The sequence below is a fragment of the Zalophus californianus genome, chromosome 12 (genome assembly GCF_009762305.2).
Source record: "Zalophus californianus isolate mZalCal1 chromosome 12, mZalCal1.pri.v2, whole genome shotgun sequence".
Classification (NCBI taxonomy): domain Eukaryota; kingdom Metazoa; phylum Chordata; class Mammalia; order Carnivora; family Otariidae; genus Zalophus; species Zalophus californianus.
Window position 1 is genome coordinate 51877349 of NC_045606.1, and position 23545 is coordinate 51900893.

Consider the following 23545-nt stretch of genomic DNA (forward strand, 5'->3'; position numbering starts at 1 on the left):
TATGAGCTCCACCATCTCTGCATCCCCAGCGCAAGCAAAAAACAGGCAGAATAAGTGTTTATTGAATAAATTAATGAATAATGCAACTCACCTCAGAGTGACTCATTGATTCCTCACTGCCTTCAGAAAAAAGTACACACTTCTAGGACTAATATTTGAAAATCCTTTGTAATTAGACACAACCTGTCTTTCTAGTCTTATTCTCTTTTTTTGCCCCCAGGTCCCCAAATACTAAATCTCCAAGCATATCTGTCTATGGGGAGGGATGGTGCCTTTCTTATTCAGTTCTGTATCCCAGAACTTAGCTCAGTGCCTCATGAAGTACAGATGTTCAGAAATTATTTGTTGAATTAATGATTGGATAAATTAACTTCACCAAATATATCTTGTATTTTCTACTTCTCATACTTTATAAAAAGTCACTCCCTTCCTTTTCTTGCCTCTTGAACATCTTTTCTCTCATCTCCAAGGCTCAGTAAAGTTTGATAATCTATAAGGATCATTTTCCAATTTTCCTAGGCAAAATTAAATTAAATTAAATGTTCTTTTGATGCAGTTTAAATATTAACTAGATTCTAAACTTTTGGAAGATAAGGATTATGATACCTTAATGTCTCTCTTCCCAGTCTGTTTCCCACCTATCTTTTCTCAACTGTCCTAACTGGAATAGACTGAGTATATATTAAATCCACCAACCCTACTTACTAACTATTGATGTAGTATTTCTGTGAATCAGTTTCTTCATCTCTAAAATTGGTATATTATCTGCCCCCGAAAATTAATTAAATAAGACAATGTAATTAAAGTGTTTAGGACAGCACTTGGCACATGGTAAGCATTTAAATGACATTAACAGTTGTTAATATTATCATCACTATTATTATTAATATAATTAATACTAAAGTGAGTGTCTGCTAAATGGACAGGTCATTTAATCTCTCACATGGGTTGAAAAACAAGAAAGTTGATTTGAAATCAAATTTTACCCTATATTTTAGAGATTGGAATGTTCCAAACGTATCTTAGTCACTCAGATGCCACAAGTGTCTGGTTTTCAGTTACATCTGGAAAGACTATTTATTTAGAACATTTGAGATAAATAAGTGTGTTGAGAATGGAGAGAAATAGTTACTCTCATTCATATTGGCCTGGAATAAAATGTGGTATAAATATTTTGGAAAGCAATTTATTATCAGTATCTTATAAAATTGAAGATGCATATGTCTATTCCTTGCAAATAGTCACTACAGTAATTCTTACATTCCTACCCAAGTGCATATGTAAGGCTATTTATTATAGCGCTACTTATGATAGCAAAATACCACACATCTATGAAAATGAGTAAGTTGTGCTACAAAATCAACATGGATTCATCTCCAAAGTGCAATGTTGAGAAAAAAGAGCAAGTAACTTTTCTATAATTTTTTTAAACATTCAAAACAATGTTATATACTGTTTGTGGATATATTCACATAGAGGCAGGAAGAATAAAAATGTATAAATAAAAGCAGATAAAAGAATAAAAGCATACAATGGAGAGATAATATACAAAGACAGGATAGTAGCAACCTCTGAGGTGGGAAAGTGGGGAACAGGAAAAAGGAGTGTGCTGTATTTTTTTAAATTTCTAATATTTTATTGTTTAAGTTGGGAATCTTTGTAATATCTGCCTACCCTTAAATATCTATCTACTAGGTACTGTACATATTAGGGAAACATCTAAATTAATTGCCTTTCCCATAGAAAGAGAAGACACAGAAAACTCCACTCTACCATACCTAGAAATTAAACCTGGTAACTATTCTCCTGGCTAAAGATGAAAATGTTTTTGTTTATTCTCATGAAAGACCCAGTAAAGGAGCTTCATCTCTGAGCAAGATGATGACTATAATAATTAAGAAAGAATTATCCAGAGAAAATAAAATCTTGGGAGGAAACAGTCAACCTCCTCTCCATTCCCCTTCCTTTCCCTAGATACCTGAAGTTTCTCCAATTATCCTTGAGTGGGGCAGAAAAAAGAGCAGGGCTAAGTTTCATTTTAAGGAGGGATGTGCTTGCTGTCTCCACTTCTCTGGCTAACTCTGATGGCTTTCTAAAATTCCAGTCCCATGTGATTAACAATGCAGTTTCCCTTTCCACTGGAAGGTTGATTCATCTTATTTTCAAATTGCCTGGAGCACAAAGGATCATTTCCCCAGCAAATGCTAGCTCTTTCTCTTTTGTCTCAGTGTCACTGTAATTCTCTTAGGCCACCAAACTTAACAACTCAAGAGCAACTTGGAGGTTGTCTTTTTATAATTATTATTTAGTTTTCTTTTTATTGAATGACTTCCTCATCCCTCTCTTCTTTTCCATTTTCATTCCCAGCACCCGTTGTTTATCCATGCTCAGATTATTAAGACCTATGTCCAAAGTACTCTGCCTGCATTCATGTTCCCTGTGCTCCAAACCACTTATAAGCCATTCCTTAGATGATCTTCCTAAAGCACAACTTTCACCATGTCCCTGGGTCAGGACACCACCTAGAAGCTGAAGTCCAAATCTCTTCTACAATCAACCTTATTCCAGCATCATTTTCCAAAGATAGCCATAGAATACCAAATACCTTTCCTTCCTAGCTATACATAAACGTAACCGATTCCATTTCACGTCCTAATTTTTGGTATTTGACAGTGCCTCTACTTCAATGTTTCCCAAACTTCAGGCATTCTGGCACCTCTTCAGGATTTTTTCCATTACCAAGTATGATCTGAACGATTTTTCACTTAGTATTCTCTGTAAATCTACTCTGATTTTAGCTCAGATAAGTATTATAAAAGCACATTTCTAGCAGTGTCATAAATGGAAAAAAAAACAGTATCTATTGGAATAAATAGGCAATAAGTATAAAAATAAATGTTATTCTAAAAGTGAAGTTACAACTAAATACCTTTTGCCTGCTAAAATCATCGAGCCTGTTACTTACTCTATAGTTCTTACAAAGGAGAATTAAAAACATGTGTTAGACGCAAGTGTTAGTTAAAGTCATATCAACAACAGTAAAACTTTGTTTTGAAACAAAATTTGGAACATTGAAAGAAATTTGAAAAATATACTAACCTCCTCACAGCATTACTCAGTGTTATTGATTGTCCAGTCTATCTACTGCCTAAAATCATTTCATCCATGCGAAGTTTGAGAAATGTTGCTTTAGATGAGATAGTCTCTTCATCTTTTTCTGCCTATTTCAATTCTGCACATCCTTCCAGGTCTGACTAAAGCTCCACCACTTCCCATGGTGTCCTCAATATTCAGTAGATCATGGCCTCCCCTTCCTTGGCTATTCTGAGTACACATCTCTTCATTCCATCCTGCTTTTGATGGACTCAGAGAAAAGTCTGGAAGTTTATTTCTTCTAATCTCCAATGATTACAGTCCAAGCAAATATTTATGGAGTTCCTTTTATCCCCTGATACTAAGCATCACACCTTCTAAGGAGTGGGAATTAATGAACAGTGATGCCACGAATGGGCAGGCATGATTAATGGATTAGCACTTCCTCCCTTCAGCTGTTTATGAATACATCTCTCTTAGAGTAGATCAAGATCCCCTCAAGGACTAAGCCTCAGTCACTCTTTAACTCCAGGGCCCTGAACAGTGCAGAAACACTGCAGGATTGCTAGAAGTAGTTGTTAAATAAATAAATGACACTTCTTAGAGAAAGTAGGCCAGAGATGGCATTCAATGGTAAAAACAGTGCTGCTATTTTAGGCAAGTAGTTATCAAGCTTTCCTTCTCCTCTATTTTCATTCTGATGTTACCCTGGATTTGCTGACATAGCTCCTGAGAGGATTTAAATTCATGTGGTATATCACATGCAAAACCTTGCACACTCGTCACAAACACTTGTTGCTATCACCTTCAGTTATCATCAAATACCACAGGGGATAGTCTTAATAGACAGCCAGGAGTACATATGGTCTTTCAAGAAAGGATTTCCCAAAAGTTCAACAATGACAAACTTTCAAGATTCAAATCAAGAGAATTCCAAGTTGTCTTTTGTCCTCCAAATTAGCTAATACATTTTAAGATAACTTGGCATTTAACAGATCCTGTCTTGATGGTCTGTTATTTCTAAGACACAGACACATAAAAATAATCTGTTTATAAATAAGCTATAAGGAAGGTGAGAAAACCTGAATAAGTAATGCAATTGAGATGTAACTAATAATTATGACTTAATTCCTAGATTCTGTACAATACCCATAAAATCATTTTAAATATCACTATTATGAATTAGAGATAATCATATAACGAAGTTAAGGAGAGTATTAAAAGATGATCACTAAGGTGGAGACAACTTTAAGAATATACCAGAAATATAGCATCATCACTATTAATTATTGGTATGTAAAAATCAGATACTAACATTGGTGATCCAATATCAATCCTCTGAAAATGGACTTAGACATTTTTCAAGAGTGAGGGACACATTAATAAATTGGAGGCACCAGAATTTTCACCACATGCTCTTTGATCTATTTTTTAAATTGTGGTGAAAAACATATAACATAAAATTTATCAACTTGACCATTTGTAAGTGTACAGTTAAGTAATGTTAAGTATATTTACACTGTGTGCAACCAATCATCAGAACATTTTCAAATTGCAAAACTGAAACTCTATACCCATTAAACATTTCCTATTTTTCCCCTTCCCCAACCCCTGGCAACCACCATTCTGCTTTCTGTTGCTATAAATTTGACTACTCTCAATACCTCATATAAGTGGAATCACTTTATCACTTTAAACAGTTTCTTTAATCTGTTTTTGAAGCTTAGTTGAAAATTAAGAAAAAGCCCAACTTATCCTCCATCAGTTATTGTCTAATCATCTACTTAGTACAATGCAAATTTCATTGTATTAACCCAATGAGGTAGATTTCATACTGACTCTACAAATGAGGAAACTGAGGCTTGACATGGTGAAACATCTTACCAAATCCAACTTTATCTAACTTCGATGCCCACAGTCTTCAACACACTTGGCTGTCTTTTGAAATACTTAAAATTTTCAGAGGATTTCAACCATTTATGTATATGAAGCAAGCCAGAGTCGTGTGTGTGTGTGTGTGTGTGTGTATGTGTGTGTGTGTGTTTCTAAATCATTTCTCAAGGTATCCTTCTAGTCTCTGTCTCAAAGTCTATTCTAAACCACGTCCCACAAAATCACAGAATATCAGTTACCTTCCCTTTTTTCTTTCCAAGCAGGGCTTAGGTTGGAAGAACCATTTAGTGTGGTCAATTCTTCTGGAAATTACACAGTTTCCTAGTGTGTACTATATAACAGTAGTGAAAAAATATTAATTTTCTAAAAGCAACACTTACAGTTGTGGAAATGAACCCCAGCTTCTTTAGTTCAGGAACATCATTTTAGCAAATGGAAGTCACTCTACCAAAACCAACGACTCTCTTCAAACGTGTCTCCCTCTGTGTGTGGTGCCTGAACTCCTGCTTATCGAGCCACTGGGACTAGAAGTCCTCCCACTGTGACTCCAAGGTTGCCCAACCAGAAACCTTAAAAGGCAAAAGAACTACAATACCCACAATTCAGACTCCTCACCTGAAACCAGCAGAAGAGGGTGGATGATGGTATAGTTTCACCCTAGGAAAAAAGGGTATATAAATGGAGAAGCAAAACAGTAAAGCAAAGCATTCCAACAATCAGATCAGGAGGGAATATGTAAGAATAATTTGTAAATATAGACCTATTTCTATAAAAGGAAACCAGAGTGGTTTGATGTTTGCCAAGGAATGAGAAGGTTCCCTAGGTGTAGGCAAGGACTAAAAACTCCTCATGCAAACAAATCCCCATGCAGAGGTGGAACCTGCCCCACCAGATTCCCTTTTAGTGAGTCAGAGCTAAGGATGCCTCACTGCCTGGTGGAGCAGGTGAATGAGAGCGTCCTTGTGAGGCCTCATGGTGTCTAGTTCTCCTACATCAGCACTGTGATTGTCACTCAGAGGTGTGACAGACACAGTGCAGAACTTTGACTTTTCATCTGACAAAAATGCCTTGGATTTTTAAAAATGTGCTTTTAAAAATGGGAGCAAAATGGAACCCCTTTTTGATATTTCCTTCCGTTTTCTGATTTTGTGTTTTCCTTCTGTATATTCCAGCATTATTTCTGATTGCTCAAAATTCAAGGACAAGAAAATTGAAGGGAAAAAAAGAAATGGATTTTAAAAACTTGGGTAAAATGAAAGGTGCAATAATTGTTTCACTCCTTTGCAAGCCTGGGAAAAAAGAATGTTAAAAAAAAAAAAAAAAGCTGAGGAATGTGTTTCCTCCATTTGTTCATACAGCATCTTTTTCTAGCCTTTTGTTTCCTGTTAGACACAACCCAGAAAATGGATATAGACAAGCCCTGGCTTGGCCTGGGCCCCAAAACATAATGGGAAGATCAACTTAAAATAAGCAGATGGTGGGGCACCTGGGTGGTTCAGTCGATTAAGTGTCCAACTCTTGATTTTGGTTTAGGTCATGATCTCAGGGTCATGAGATGGAGCCCTGTGCCCAGCGTGGAGCCTGCTTGAGATTCTCTCTCTCCCTTTCTCTCACTGTCCCTGCCCCTACCCCTCTCCCTCTCTTAAATTAAAAAAAAAAAAAAAATTGTAAGCAGATTGCAGAATAGTGACAAAGGAGATATTTCTTTCCCTTTTCTGCACTTTCTCTCCACCCTTTCTACATGCTACCTCCCTAAGGAACCCTGGGGCTTCATGTGCCCGTGCTGCTTAACCCACCCAGAGTTCTGTTGAAGTTTCCCCTTGGGTGCTCCCACAATCCAAAGGGGGCTATTCTATCTTCCTTTGTCACAGTGCTTCAGTCTTCTGACTAGAACCTAACTTGCCTTTATGCCATTTACATTCCTTACAGAACAAATGGCTCTCCATTTCCCCAGACCCTACAGATTTTGTTCTCCATGCTGTTTCTTCTCACTAAAATATTCTTTGCCTATGTTTAAATGTTCAGATCTTTCCTTTCCTTCAAAGCTTATCAAAAAAACACTCTTCTCCAAGCAGCTCCCTCCAGTCATTTATTCTCTCCCTCCTAATAAATTGCATAATATTTTTCTAGTCTTCTCATAATACTTTTTCTACCTTATTTCCATGGTTTTGTGTGTGTGTATGTGTGTGTGTACATATACAGGCAGTCTTACCTTCCAGTATGAAGGCAACACCTTATTTTATTCCTACTTCACTAACTCAGATAAATAATCAGTGAATGAAATAATGATATCAACTCTAAGCTAGATGGTAATACCAATACCATTTTTAAGATATACTTATTTATTTGAGAGAGAGAGAGAGTGCACATGTGCAAACAGGGGGTGGGGGAGGGGAGACAGAAGGAAAAAATCTGAAGCAGACTCCCTGCTGAGTGTGGAGACCATGGTGGGCTCCATCTCACCACCCCGAGACTACAACCTGAGCCAAAATCAAGAGTCAGATGCTTAACTGACTGAGCCACCCAGACGCCCCAATACCAATACCAATACCATTTCTATCTGTCCCAGAAAATAAACATTTGCTTTTAAAGAACTCTCTAAATTCATGTAAAGAGTACTGTCATCAGAGTCCCCCCTGTGATCTAATCTGGTGTGGCTTCCATAATCTTTATTTGCAGAAAGGTAAGGTGATAAATCCATCAATTTAACTCCTGACAGTGCCTGAAATGAAGGCTTTCATGGATCAGTGCTAATTGTTTCATGGCTCTGCTTCATGTCCTGCACTGGGCTTTCCTAACAGCTTCCCAAAGACTGGCCCTCAGCCCCATGACTGCATCTTGGACAGTCAGCCCTGCCTTCATCTATGATTTTTGATCACCAGCTCCAGCATCTCTGGCTCACTTCCCCTATAACCTAATCTCCTGGCTCTCAAGATATAACTCTGAACTTTGGACTACTTTAAATAATTCCTAAGCACTAATCTCCTCACCCAAGGGAGGGTAGTCTCTCAGCACTTGTTAGTTCCTTAAACCTCTGCTTCTATGGGATTCTCTTGGCCCCACACACTACTGTGTCTTCTAGCTGTCAGCCACTGTGGAGGAAGTGCACCTTCTAGATCCTGCTGACATACAATGATATTTCTGTGGACCATCAGACACAAAGGCAGGCTGGTAAAGGTGACTTTTGTCTGGAAAGTCTTCCTAACTCCCCTCTATCATGTCATAAAGACTTTCAGCCCCTTAGACTGCCTATGGGAACATAATCTAAACTATCTAAAGTTGGGCACAGGGTTCATCCTTAACATATACCTCGGTGTCATTTCCTTAAAAAACTCTTTTCTGACCTCTTTGCCCCTACTTTTTCCCTTACATGTTTCTTGTACTAATTTATGCAGGTGTGTCACTGGGCTAATATTTTTCTCATGCTAATGCAAGATGTTTTCATTTACCCATGAAATCAATCATGATCATTTGCAGCCATAATATTTATTGTACCTAAAAAATAAGTAGAATGTGGACAAACATTATTTCCTGACAGATAGAAAAAGGGTACGGAAAGCCAACTCTATTGATCCCAGTGTGTGGGAAAAAGCAAGCCAAAGGTGGAGTGGAACTCTAAGGGGGGCTTCAGTAGAAACATATTGGTAGGTACTGAAGGGTCCAATATACTGGAAACAGAGCCTCCATGTTCAGTCACACAGCTCACACCACTGTATGCTTTGCCCCGTTGGGAGAACTAACAAGGTACTAACTAAACCTATATCCCCACGTGTGAGATTGTGAAGGTGCCAAGAGGGCCAGTGGACATGCAGAAGCCCAGGGTTAGGCAAAGAGGCTACACTGTGCCTTTGTGACTATAGCAAAACGGTAGAAATCATCCATTGATATTTGCCATGTTTGTACAATGTTCCCAAAAGGTCCATTGATCAAGCACCAGAATCAAATCAGACAACTCCACAGCAGGTGACCAGACAAGACCCAGATAGCATCACATGGACTTCAGGCCCCCTTCTTTTCGCCACACCACAATGTTATGTCTCTCCTTCTACCATACACTCAGGTACCATCATGAAGAGAAATGAGAGAATAAGGATGAGAAAAACTGAAAATAAAATAGGAGTCACCCAAAAGATTATTTAAGCTAAAGACTGTGTTGTACTAAACTGTGAACACTCCATCCACACTCTAATGGTGATAATTGACATGGAAGCTGAAATGGCAGTGACTCCTTGACCCAGCCAGCCTGGTAGATAAGAGCAGAGCACGAGGAATACCTAATCAGACACAGCCATCTGGGAGCTGGAATTAGGAACTGGCGACACTAAGCAGTAGGGATAGGGGAGAACTTGCTCTCGTGGTGAACAGAGGCAGCAGTGTAAACAATGTCCCACTCTGACTGTGGCTGTAATGGTCATGGAAAGCAGGGTCCAGGACTCTGGGTGTTGATCATGCAAACTACAGTTTCTAGGACGAGAAAAACAAGGAATTTATCCAGTGGCATTGTTTTGGCATCTCTCTGGCTTTATAAGCTCTATGTCTGATTCTCCAGGCCCCCCTAGAAATTATGGGATGGGAGTTTGGTGTGTTGCTTTCAATTTATATCAGCCAAACTCTTTTGCTATTGCTTGGAGGTCAAAACCCGGACTGATACATACACCTAACACAGTTCTTACTTTGATGACATAGATAGTATCTCTGCCTACCCTACTATTGTTAGACTCCATCAGATCAAGGACTGGATCTTATTTAATTTCTAAATACCAAAAACTCCACAGTGCCTGGCCATGGTACATATTTGTTGACCTAAATTAAACTGACCAATTAAATAAGGAAGACTTGCTTATAGTTCCTTCTAACTTTAAAATTCTCTGACTACATGGAAGCTGTCAGTTGCTTAGTAATGCAGAGGTAATTTTTTTTCTCTCCAGCTGATTTGGAATTTAGGCTTTATCCCCTCTCTATATCTAGTAAGAGAGCATAGCTAGTGATTTCCTGTATCCAGAGGGGGAAATCAAACACAAAAAAAAAGGGTGTTACTTAATAATCAAAAGGGGATTTTCTTGGTATCCTTCAATGACCTATGTTAAATGTCACTCATGTTTGGTCTCTGTAGGACAAATATACCAGAAAAAGTGATAGGAAACAGCCATATTCCCCACATGCTCAGATTTTTCCCAGTATGAGGTTATCTTGGAGAGAAAGGCCACATTTGAAGCTTAGAAGAAAGTTCCCCCTGGAGTTTTTCTCTGTCGTCTTTCAGTATGTATTGACTCTCAGACCCCTGGGCTGCCTGTGACATCCGTTTTCTGGGTCACTTTGTTCCTGAGTCATGATCACACTGCAACTTTCCAAAAAACAGTTAATAACTGTGCCATTTACCAGTTAATTTCAGTGAATAGCTCAAATCATAGTAAAATGTTATGGCCAAAGTTAATTTAGGTCTCAAGCCTAAAGGTCTCAAGGTCTCCAAAGTCAGGAGGGTGACATGAATCTGGACAGACTTCCCATTGAAGTTCAGAGAAAATATTTTTGTTTGCACAGAGAACCAATTTTAAGAGAAGATATATAGTTGAAGACGCTTAAAGAAAGGTCCTGTGTCCCCCAACCCCAAACATCACCTGCTTCTGGGATGTCACCTGTTATTTAATTTTGAGAGACCCATGATTCAGTTCTAAAAGTGATCTGCTCCTAAGAGCAATTAAATTAAATAGGTCAGATTGATCTTATTTCCCTAGATTAAGAAAGGGAGCCAAATTGTTCTTACAATTTCATATTTTCCTTCATTACATCTTTCTGGCTTCTTATTCAACCATAAGATGAATCATCCATAAACTGACCCCCACCAAGCTGTAAAAGTTGAGAAGTTGAGAAGTTCATCACTGTTTTCTTTCTTTCGCTGCTTTCAGGATAACACACAAGAAAACATGTGCCAACTGTTTGCATGATCATAAGATGTTTCCATTGCTGCCCTTTTGCTACTAATCAACAACAGAGAACCTTCTGTGCAGCTTTTGCTGGAATGTCTATGGATTACTTGCCTCCTAACCATAACCTGAAGAATTGTTCATTTGTTGACTTTTCTGTATTTTTATTTGTACAATTGCCACTTTTATACCAACATTACTCTTTGTTAAAATCTTCAACTGTTTTTACATCAACTTCCCCGGAACTTACATAATTTTCCAGAAAATTTCCAAAGTATATATGTGTATATTTGTCACTAAATCCTAAGAATGTGTCGAATTTTTATTAAAATAGTGATTTTGTGCATTCACTTAATAGTTATCTGTGTGTGTGTGTGTGTGTGTATACTTTACAGGGAAAAAAAGAATTTACTCTGAGTCCTTGGTATACCAAACAGTAAGTTATTTGAGAATGGAATATCAACTTTTAATTGTATTCTATATACCTCACAATCTAGAAGCTAAGACAAAATATTCCTAATTCATCTGCTAATACAATTTGTATAATAGGCTTCACTGTATATGCTTCCTGAACATTTTTAAGTTTTGCACAAAGAAGACACAAAACATTTTTAATGTTAACATCCATCTACACACTGCTAGGTGCTGTGGACACCATCATTGGAATTTTTCAGGATTAGTTTAATTTTTCTGTCAGTTTGAAGCTCTGTTATAAAGTAGCAGCATTTTTCATATTCTGGAAATACTGCCTCTTCTTTTGCATGTTCCTAAAAGTATTAAACCACAGTCTTTATTCTCTAACTTGGGGTTAAGAGATTAGATTCCATAGAGACACAAGTTTATCTATAAGTTACAAAAATCCAGTGTTCTCTGACATACAAAAGGAGGAATGTCTTAGGTCACTTACCCACTATCCTGTAAGGATTCCCATCTGGGATGTCGAAGCCTATATGAGGTTGGCTGCTTATATTTACACACATTCTGCTGGTGCTAATGAGGTCATTCTGAGTGTATTTGTTTTTGATTGCCACCATAACAAATCACCACAAATTTTGTGGTTTAGACCACACAAATTTATTATCTTATAGTTGGAAAGTCAGGAGGGTGACATGAATCTGGACAGGCTTCCCATTGAAGTTCAGAGAAAATATTTTTGTTTGCACACAGAACCAATTTTAAGAGAAGATATATAATTGAAGACGCATAAAGAAAGGTCCTGTGTCCCCCAGACATCACCTGCTTCTGGGATGTCACCTGTTATTTAATTTTGAGAGACCCATGATTCAGTTCTAAAAGTGATCTGCTCTTAAGAGCAATTAAATTAAATTAATTAAATAAGACAATATTAAAAAGGGGGTGCCTGGGTGGCTCAGTCAGTTAAGAGTCTGCCTTTGACTCAGGTCATGATCCTGGTGTGTGGGATGGAGCCCCATTTGGGGCTCCCTGCTCAGTGGGGAGTCTGCTTCTCCCTTCCCCTGCTCTTGTACTCTTGCTCTCTCTCTCCCTCTCAAATAAATAAATAAAATTTTTTTTTAAAAAAAGACCATTTTATTTTATTTTAAGATTTTATTTATTTATTTGAGAGAGAGAGAATGAGAGATAGAGAGCACGAGAGGGAAGAGGGTCAGAGGGAGAAGCAGACTCCCTGCTGAGCAGGGAGCCCGATGCAGGGCTCGATCCCGGGACTCCAGGATCATGACCTGAGCCGAAGGCAGTCGCTTAACCAACTGAGCCACCCAGGCGCCCCAAAAAAAGACCATTTTAAAATGGAAATACACCTGAGAGGGATTCCCACTACAAGGATTCATCAGTCAACATTTTAGTAGGGGTTGGTTTATGAAATGGGCAGAGTATGGGAAGAATAAAGGCAGCATTAAATTGAAAAGTAGGAGTTTGCCTGTATCAGAGATACCATACAAAGTGCCTCTCCCACCCACATGGAAAAGGAGTGTCTCCCTTCTCATGAAAGAATCTAGCCACAGATAGAATTTTTCATGCATTTTAACATATGATTCTACTGCCCTGATTGACCATAGATGACTGATCATAGATGATTGGTTTGAAAATTGACGTCTAAAAAAAATTATCCATGTGCAAGCTAGACCTCAGTTTTTCAAACTGTATGTTTGACTTGTTTGTGGGCTATGAATCAATACTCCAACATTTTAGAGTGAAATAGAGTGTATGGAAATGAAACAGAACAGAATTGACCAGAATAAATGGAATAGAGTGAATAGAATAAAATAAACAAGTAAAGAATAGATCTGAGTGCATTAAACTAATAAAAAGAGTCAGTATTGTTTCAGAATGTGTCTATTTCAGTGTGTGTGTGTGTGTGTGTGTGCACGTGCATGTGTCAAACATAAAATGTTTTGCTTCCTGCAGGCAAATTTGAAAACTACAGAGCTAAATAGTGATCTTATGAGGTACTCTGGCATGAGAGCTATGCCCAATTAGGTTTATATATAAACCTACCAATAGATAGCAGGAGGGGAAGAATGAAGGGGAGTAAGTTGGAGGGGGAGACGAACCATGAGAGACGATGGACTCTGAAAAACAAACTGAGGGTTCTAGAGGGAAGGAGGGTGGGGGGATGGGTTAGCCTGGTGATGGGTATTAAAGAGGGCACATTCTGCATGGAGCACTGGGTGTTATGCACAAACAATGAATCATGGAACACTACATCAAGAACTAATGATGTAATGTATGGTGATTAACATAACAATAAAAAATTTAAAAAAACTACCAATAGGTATATATATATATATATATATATATATATATATATATATATATATATATATATAGTAGCAACTAACTGAACAATTATCTCTCTTATGGAATGCAAATGAAAAACTTCAAAATAGAGTTGCAGGCTCTGGAGTATTGCAACACCAAGATAAACACTTTGACAGGATGGAAAGTAGAAACCACAAAGTAGTCAAAAGCTTGAGTAATATGCAGAGACTGTGGGAGTAGAGAGCAGCAGGGTGGAGGGTTGGTGATTGACAGCGACAGGAGAAACAGAAAGAAGCAGAGTAAAAGAAAGGTTATTAGTCAGAGGAATGGCAGAATCACAGAGATTGGAAGTATGAGACACCCATTTATAACCGCAAGGCGAGGTGAGCTGTTTGTCATTCTTATATTCACCAAATACTTACTGAGTGTCTACTATGTGCCAGGGACTGTTCTAAGAGCTGGGGATATTGCAGTGAAGAAAACAGACACAAATCTATGCCTTCATAGAGTCTATATTCTAGTGGATGTATACTAAGAGTTGTACCCCAAAGTATGTTTGGGTTCTTCCTGATCATCCACATGTCACCGTGACTTCCTGTGCCCCTTCACTGTTCTCTATCCTTTCAACACAACCTCATTGTTGTATTTCTTGTAACATAAACATAAAAGAGCTTAATTAATGAAAAAGCTAAATTAAAAGTTGATCACTTAGAGTTTTGCCTAGGACTAGTTCTAAATACACTGAAGTCCCATAATGGAGAGGAGGAAGTAAGAACTTGCCTCTTTTGCAGATGGCATTGAGACCAAAACTGAAGAATGAAGTAAGCTACATAAAAGGTTTCATCATCTCTTATTCACTCATTTTTGATTATTTATTTATTTATAAGTAGTTACATTTTTTCCTCCAATAAATGAGTCTCTTCATAAGGAACCAAGAATCAGTTGTTAGTTAAACTTCACCTAACTCTGTTAGTACTTCTCAAGGCATATCCCTCTTGCCTTTTTAAGAAACACTCTGTGTCAATGATCTCTTATTTTCTTTCATATTCTACCTCTTTGTCTCATCAGGATCCTTTCTTACTCGCACATCTCTTAAGTCTCTCCCATTTCACAAAAACAGCAAAATTTTTACGCCATACTTGAGCAACTGTGATTAATTTTTCCTCCTCATCATTGATAAGCTTTAGGCAGAATCTCTTTATATATACTTGCTGTCAATTTTCTTACCTGTTTCTCAGTCCTCAGCCCTTTCTAATCTGAATCCTGCTCCCATCAAGCTTTCCTTATGGCCATTTTTTCTAAAACCAATGGATTTTTTTCAATCTTTATCTTTCTTGATCTCTCAGCAGATTTTAACACTTATATTAGTCACAATGGTCTAGATTATACCGCGCTGAAAAACAACCTCAAAACCTCAGGTTCACTGTAACGGATGCCTCCTTCTTACTCAGGTAAAGTCCATGTTTATTGTTCAGGTAAACTTCATGAAGCCAGGGCCTGTGTCTGTGTTTTTTCACCATCATTTTCCCAGTTAGCATGGTGTCTGGGATACAGTAGATGTTTGCTAACCATAGTATGAATGTATGACTGAATGGTAAATTTTATACTCCTTTTGTATACTAGATTTTAGTGGAAACAAGATTTACATCTTTCTTTAAAATTGCCCCCAAAAGGGAGAGGAAATGAGGTTCTTATCACTAGGGAAATTTATAAAGAAATAGTTTTTTTTATTAGATGAGGTTTTTGCAAAAATGTACTTGTTTATGAGATTATTAGTGATAACCTCACTAACAAAAGAGGCACAGTTGCTCATCTTTTCCAAATTATATGTCATGGACATTCCCCTAACATGATACTTAGGGTAGAGATTAGACACAAATGCAGATGGCCACTGCTGAAAAAGAATAATTAACTGGAATACAGTTACAGTGATTTCCCCCTTTCCATTTGAAAAGGAATTTATGAATTTCCAAAGGCAGAGCTTAAAGTCATGGATGCCGTATTAAAAAAATACAGGCCTGCATATTTCACTGTATTTCTGGGAAATGAAATTAACCAGCCCCACACACAAGTGATTAAAGCAATGTGTCACCCTAAATTCCAAGGCAATAATTTTTGGTGTCATCCTAGGGACTGATGCTGCCAGTAAGAAGGAAATAATTTATCCCAGTTTAGACATATATTAACTCTTAAAAGTTACTAAAGTTCCTCTAGTGGAATTTTAAATGCTATTTAACAAATAATGTTTCTTTTCACTTAAAGGGTATAATTTGCCTTTGAAATTGAGTAATCAATTCTTCAATAATGGACTAAGTAATAGAAATTTTACATTTTTAAGATTCAAATCTATGTTTAAGGCCCATGTGTCATATATAAGGAATTTTAAAATGAACATGAGTAAAATAATTTCAATATATGTAAGAAAGACAAAATATCAAATTTGTTTGAGACTAAAATAAGGGGATATTATTCACATTAATTATATAATTAAATTATTTTGAATTTCCCTTAGCAGTTTAGAGCATTAACTTCTTTTTTTTTTTTTAAAGATTTTATTTACCCGACAGTGAGAGACACAGTGAGAGAGGGAACACAAGCAGGGGGAGTGGGAGAGGGAGAAGCAGGCTTCCCGCGGAGCGGGGAGCCCGATGCGGGGCTCGATCCCAGGACCCTGGGATCATGACCTGAGCCGAAGGCAGACGCTTAACGACTGAGCCACCCAGGCGCCCCTAGAGCTTTAACTTCTTGGAGACACCTAATCAGTGAATTTTATATTATAAAAATGTTATTTGCATATATTATCTATACCTATAAAATCTTTATATTTATATATAAATTTATAGATATTAAATTTATAAAATAGATTCATCTTTGCAGAAGAATAACATTTTTCTAATTATCTCGGAAAGGTCCTATTGAACATGATTTAAATGTTGCCCAGGTCACTCATAGGTATGATGAAAGTTATTAGAAAGATGTTAGGGTAGAGTCTAAAAAGAGATTCTTAATATTGAAAGGTTACTTAGAGTTTTTCAGGACTAAGACTACCTTTCCAGTTTTTCTTAAGTTTTTATTTTAATTTCAGTTAGTTAACATACAGTGTTTTATTAGTTTCAGGAGTACAATATAGTGATTCAACAATTCCATACAACACCAAAGACTACCATTATTTTGCAAATTCATACATTATTTATATAACCCATAACAATGTATCAGGCACTGCAATAGACTGAGACTCAAAGTATTTAAGTGAATCTTCATAGTAGACGAACCAGGCTGGATACTGGCTTTCTGTGCTCTTAATTCAATATTGACCCACTTTAACATGATGACAATTTAATATAACCTTTCCGGAATCATGAATGTTCCAACACTCTGGAAACCATAACACTGGCATATTTTTAAATACATGTTTGTATTTGTATTTGCATAAGTGGTTAAAAGGAACCATTTAGTAAAAGAGAAAAAATCATTTTCAAAAAAGTATTTGGGGATCAAAAACACTTTAGGGAAATGCTTTAGGATTCCAAAGAAGAAATTAAACAGAGAAAAGTCCCTTTCATATTCACTGGTCTGTAGATGAAAGTAAAAGTTCTGAAATATGAAAGAGCTCTGGGACTCATTTGGATACATTTGCTTGTATTTCCAAAAGGTAAACCACATAATATAAAAGAATGTTTCTGGCCAATTTAACAGCCTTAGGAGGACAGTTTGTGGTGTCACCACACAATTTCCTTTTATATTCATGCTGCTGATACTGATTTGCCTATTGTTCTCTCTTTGGGCCAACTTTCCCAACATCACTGAGATTGTGAGAGTATCAGAGAAATACTAGATTTGAAAGTTATTTCCAAAAAATCTTTCTACATATATTCTCGTTGGGGTGGGGGGGCATGAAGGAATTGACAGATCACTGTCTGCATACACCAAGTCATGCTAGTTTTTAATAATTAAGAACTGTAGAGAGTATGACCATTGTCCCACACAGAAGTCAGAAACATCTATGCTAATTCTATCATGGGATTGTTTCAGGAAAATGAAAATGCAGGCCTTTCCTGATTGACAAATGACCCATCAGGTGATAGAGTGATCCTTCCCTATAATCATCCTCCACCTTTCCTTTCCCAACTGAGCAGGACGTTTAAGATCGCCTGAGAAAGAAAACTTCCTTATATAAGTCCAGAGAAACTAACAAATCATTAGTATCTAGTGACTTTCATTAACATTGTAGTTCTATGCCCCTAAACGTTAAGACTTTTGTGGGCTGATCCAAGATATTAACCACTATTTGAACATTGTTGATTTGAGAAGCTACGTTCCCATTCCAAAAAATTGACTCACACACATTTGATAGGGATTTTTTAAAATACACACAGTTAAGCCCTAGAATGATATGAATAATAACAATGAAGTTTGAGAGTGGTTTGAGGAACTTGATAGCATTTCCAACCATTCTTCAAATGTTTGTGGAATTGTGTAATTTTGCTACAGTAGATAAAACACTGACAATCCAAAAACCTGGATTCACGTCCTTGCTCTTCCACTTACTGAGCTATTTGACCTTGATCCAAGACACTTACCTGAGCCACACTTCTCTCAGTTGGAAATGGGTGTGATTCCCTTCCCCCTACATCTCAGGGTTGTGAGGCACCACAGAGCAGTTATAAGACATTGACTCCTAAGTGATAGAAATGTAGGTTTGGATTTTATTTCCACCACTTACCATGTTAGTGAATTTCTCTGAGTCTCAGTTTCTTACCTTTTAGAATTTAGGGGAGGATTCAAAATAATATATACCTAATAAGTTCTGAGCCAATGAATAATTGCAATGATTATAAGAGATGTGGAAGGTGCCTGAAACAGTAGAGTATTATCTAATATAAAGTACTATATTGTTGAACATATTAATATGTACACCCATTATGTAATTTAAATCACAATGTGAAATCAAAACGTATACTGAACTTGATACTTAATATCTTTCTGGCTAGAATGATTGTATGCAGGCCATGGGAAGTGGGAGGTTTTATCTCCCTCAATTATGACTTTATTCCAAGTCCTTACAACAGTGTCTGCCACAGAGTAGGCACTCAGTAACACACTAACACTAACATAACACCCATGTGCCAGGCATCTCATCTTCATACCAACCCTATGATCCAAGTACTATTGTTAGCCACGATTTACAGGTAAGGAAACAGTGACGTTGATCAATCCACAGCCAGTAAAGACCAGAGACGGGATTTGAACACAGTCTGGCTCCAGAGTCCATTCTCTTAAATGTTACAGGCACTTCACTAGAGTCCATTCCCTTAAATGTTACAGGTACTTCACTAGAGATATTTGGTCAATAAATGAGTGAACCTCCATCTTCTTGTACAACTGTTTGGTAGCAACTAAACCATAATAACAGTAAGGATATAATGTTTTGTTAAACCTATTTTGCAAGGAAGAATGGTCATTCCATTCTGTCTTCATACAAAGTGACCAAGTAAACCTCCTTCGAGAAAAAAAGGGAAAATGGGCCCATTTTCTGAGCATGCCTGAGGCCATATTACACAGAGCAGTGAAGGGCAAAGCGGTTGTTTGCCCACTAACTCTCAGTGGGCTTTAAGTAAAATGATGTGGTGCAGCATTTTCTCCTTCAATTAAATCCCACAGGATACATGTACACTCCCAGTAAACTGTGGGGTAAACTGGGCTCAGTGGAGAACCCTGCCCATAGGGCTTCTCTCTCACAAGGACTAGACTTGAAAGAAGCTGCTGGTCTACTGCCAAATCCATGAAGTAAAAGTCACACTTCCTAGATCATATTCTGGCTTCTCCATTCTGTGATTCACTCATCTTTGGATTTTTCATTTTCTCTACTCAGAAGTAAGCACTTTCTAGCCTGGATAGCATTTGCCCTCAAAGTCAGCTCATGTCATAGAAGAGATGTGGAACAGTTGTGTGGCCTTACAGATTACACACCTCAACCTTCATTTCTTAATAATACTTGTCTTTTCTACTTTATATATAGAGGGGGCAAAATGGCAGAATGGTCAAAGGCAGAGTGCTGGCACAGCATTGCCTGGTCCCTGACCCATGTGATCTATGACTCTCCTATGCCCTCCTCTCAAAAGTGACGAAGATAATACTTATATCAGTAGGATTTTGCAAGGGTTAACAGAGCTTATACACATACAGTTTCTACAACAGTGTCGGGCATGTGATGGCAATGTCTTAATAAATGTTCATTGTTATTGAATTACTGTAGTGTGTAATTGAATTGCTATAGTGATCAGGCATGGCCTAACTGCCTTTCTCCTCACAGGACAGCTGCTAGGATGCCCCCACATAAGCCTCTACCCTGCCTACAGGGGAGGTGAATGTGAAGTTTTGAAGCTCACTAAGTAGTTAATCAGCCAGGGAATCTGATTGCTACAGTTCTCTAGGGGAAACATATTTCTCAAAAACATTGTCTGGAGGGAGCCATTTGGTGTAACTGAAGGCTGATTATAGCATTGTTTGATTTACAAAATGTACCTCTCTTAGCAGTCTTAGTGAATTCCAAATTTCCATCCCCTAAATTATATACCAAAAATTGTACCAGGCCACGGTCTGGGTCCTATTCTTGTCTTTTCCATCAGTAAAAATGTTTCAGTGTATGCAAGAAACACAAAAATGTTGTGGCTGGACCCAGAAAGAAATTTCATATATAAAATATATATGCTTGTTTATAGGACCAAAAAAAAAAAAAAGATAGTAAAAGCCTGGATACAAATCCCCATTACTAAAAGGATGTAGGAATTTAAGGCCAATTACATTCCTAGTTTTGCTTAAAAGATAGGTATAGGATGATAAACTGAGGAGTCAAAGAATTGTCATAAAACGCTTTATATTTACAACATACCCTGTGTGTCCTTCTGGCCTACTGGTTGAATGTTGAATCAGACAAGATTTGAGTTAGAATCCAGGCTCCAGTGCTAACTGGTAGCTGAGAGCAAATTTCCAGTCTCCCTAAGCCTCATCTGACCCATCTGAAAAATGGAAGTAATAAAAGTGTCTGCTTTATAAGACGCTTATGAAGGTTAAATGACATACTTATAAAGCACTTAGGATGTCTGACTGAAAGCTACTTGACAATTATCAAATGTGTAGACACCAGGGATTCCTGAAAATACACACTGACTTTGACTTCTGTGCCTAATACCTCTGTGTTTTTTTTCTCTTTCAATAATATTTAAGATATTTAGGACAAAGAATAAAACAGGGAGATGAAAGTCAACTGAAAATATATGAGTAAATAATTTTTAAGAAAATACTGGCATCTTATTGAAAATAAAAAAAACTGAATCGACACAGAAATGGTTGAGGTTCCGAAAATTCAGTGGATCTCCAAAATAGAAGGCTGTAAATCTTCAGCACCAGTGAATCATAATGACTAGATGGGAGGAGAAAAAGAAAGAAGAGCCCCCTAAGAAGAAAAATAAGGAAGTCCAGGAGTTTTAAAAAAAAGTTAGAACAAAGTGGCATGGGGATTTGAATAGATGAGACAGTTTGTAAAGAAAGTTTCTTTCATACACTAGAGCAAATATTCATTGAGTGAGTAATATATGCAAGACTCTAGAAAAACAAGGTGATCAAACATGTTCTCTGCCTTTAGGAGAATTTCAATACCATAACAGAATTATTATAGTAGGAATTCATGCAAGGAGAGGGGAGCACAAAGGAGAGAACACCTCCATCTGCTTGGCAAGAGGATAGTGGTGGAAACAGTCTTAACAAAGGAGGTCACAGGTGGGTTGAACTAGAAAGCTGAGTAGTAACTGTCTGGGAAGAATGAAGGACAACACATTCCAAGCAGATGGACCAGTGTGCACAGAGCCACCAGAGACTTGAAATAGCCCAGCATGCTTGAGAAATTGCAAGTCTGAGGTCCTTTGGGGCCCTTGCACTCTGAGTTATGAGAAGGCTTACTCGGCAGCACCTCAGGTACACCTGTGTTCTTGCCATTCAAATCTCTGCTTAAATGTCACATTTCTGTAAAACTTTCTCAGACAGACCACATAGCTTAATTTAGCCCCTTGTAATTCTCTAGCAAATAACTATTTTCATTCTGTTAACAAAGTATACTAATATATTTGAATTTCCCTTATTAGCTTATTGTTTGTTTACAGACTATTTGACCCTAATAGTTCCTTGAAAGCAGGCACCCTATCTTATTCACCACAGTACCCTACTGCTTAGAATTCGGCCTACCACAAAGTAGACACTCGGTAAATATTTGATTAATAAATGAATTGGTTTGGACACGTTAGCAAGGGGCAGAGGTTGAAGAGGTTGAAGGGATTTGTAAGCCAGCATAAGGATTGTGTATATTCATTAGGTGCAGAGAACCACTGGTGATTAATAAGTAGGAAACAATATATAATTAGTTTCCTCTTAGAAGATCACTCTCATGATTATGCAGAAGATGCATTTGCGAAGAATGAAACTAGTTTGAAATCTACTGAAGTAACAATACATGACATCTAGAGTGAGGAAGGGGAAGATGTGACTGATTAAAAACAATTTTTAATTGGAAGGACCTAAAAGTGAGGACCAGAACTGAGGGGGAGGGAAGAGTCTAGATTGACATTCAGGTTTATGACATGTACACAACACAGATACTTCATAATTGAGTTTTCTAAGTTTTAAGGGAGTCAATAGTGCTAAATGAAGGAGAGCATACAAAGAAAATGAAAACAGAGGGAAAGTTGTGGCAATGTAGTCAGTGGTAGCATTCCAGAGCAGAAATGTGCAGAAGGGTCTCATGCTATCAACAGTAAATGAATATTGATGGCTGTCAGTAGCTGTTTCTTTCTTCACCTCTGGCCCCACCTTGCCCCATGGGGGGATTCTGACAGACTTGTGTGAACACACAGCCCACAGAAACAAGCTCTTTCTACAGAAAATTTCCCCTGCACATCACTCAGGCTAAGAAGTACATACACTAACAGCACCAGGATACATTTCAGGAAATAGCCCAAGAAGTGCAGGAGCACCTTTCTTTCTGAAAAACCTTGCAAGCAGACTTGGGGGGTCAAATGGACAGTGAATTCCAGAGTCCTGGGTTCCTAGATAAGGGGGTATGATGGGCTCTGCCTGATCCATCCCCATGGCCTTAGAGATGCCTTGATCGATGGTAAGAGGCACAGCTGGAGGAGGGTCATAGCATGATGATCCAGGTTAGACAGCAGGTCTACCTGGGTCTGAAGGCAGGATGGAAGGAGCTCCAGGACTTAAACATCCTATCATCTTGAAGCCTCACAGAAATAAACTAAGAAATCTCCCTCCCCAGGAGTCCTGAGCTAGTCTCCTTATTCCTCATTCACTCTAAGTGGTCACAAGCCATCCCATTGTAGACATCAATCATCTTGGCCAGGAGGAATGTAGTTGACTATTTGACTTAACCTAGATGTATGCTATATCCTGAGGGAGGGGTGTGAAGCCCCTGGTCTGAGAAGGTAGAGGCTAGGTGGGATAAGGTGAAAGGATGCTGAGGGGCGATAACTTTTATGTGTGCACTACATTTGGACATGAAGACAGGGTGCTATGGAGGGGAAAACAAAAAGGAATTGGAATATATGAAGCAGCACATGGAGGTCTGCCCACAAAAGAAAGGTAAAATATAATTAGAGCAAAGGGAAGGGGGCAAGGTCTGATGATAGCTTTGTCAGACAGGGGAAATCTGTGCCTGTTTAAATGTAGAGGGGAGCTTCCAACTGTAATGTACATATAATGCTTGGTGTTAAAATGCAGATTCTGATTCAGCAGGTCTGGTGTGGGGTTTGAAATTTTGCATTTCAAACAAGTTCTCAGGTGATGCAGCTGGTTCATGGACCTCACCTTGAGAAGCAAGGATATAGAGAAGT

The 23545-nt window shown here is 37.9% G+C and overlaps 1 protein-coding gene across 4 annotated transcripts in view; it reads right to left on the reverse strand.

Annotated features, from left to right (window-relative positions):
* MACC1 (MET transcriptional regulator MACC1) overlaps nt 1-23545 on the reverse strand; it is a 147814-nt gene that overhangs the window by 52558 nt on the left and 71711 nt on the right. For 2 of the 4 annotated variants that reach the window (XM_027574387.1, XM_027574385.1), the window contains exon 2: nt 5602-5643. The gene's annotated coding sequence lies outside the window, so the exon portion shown is untranslated. Of the gene's footprint in view, nt 1-5366; nt 5462-5601; nt 5644-23545 lie in introns of those variants that run through there. The other 2 variants (XM_027574384.1, XM_027574389.1) reach the window with 1 other exon arrangement.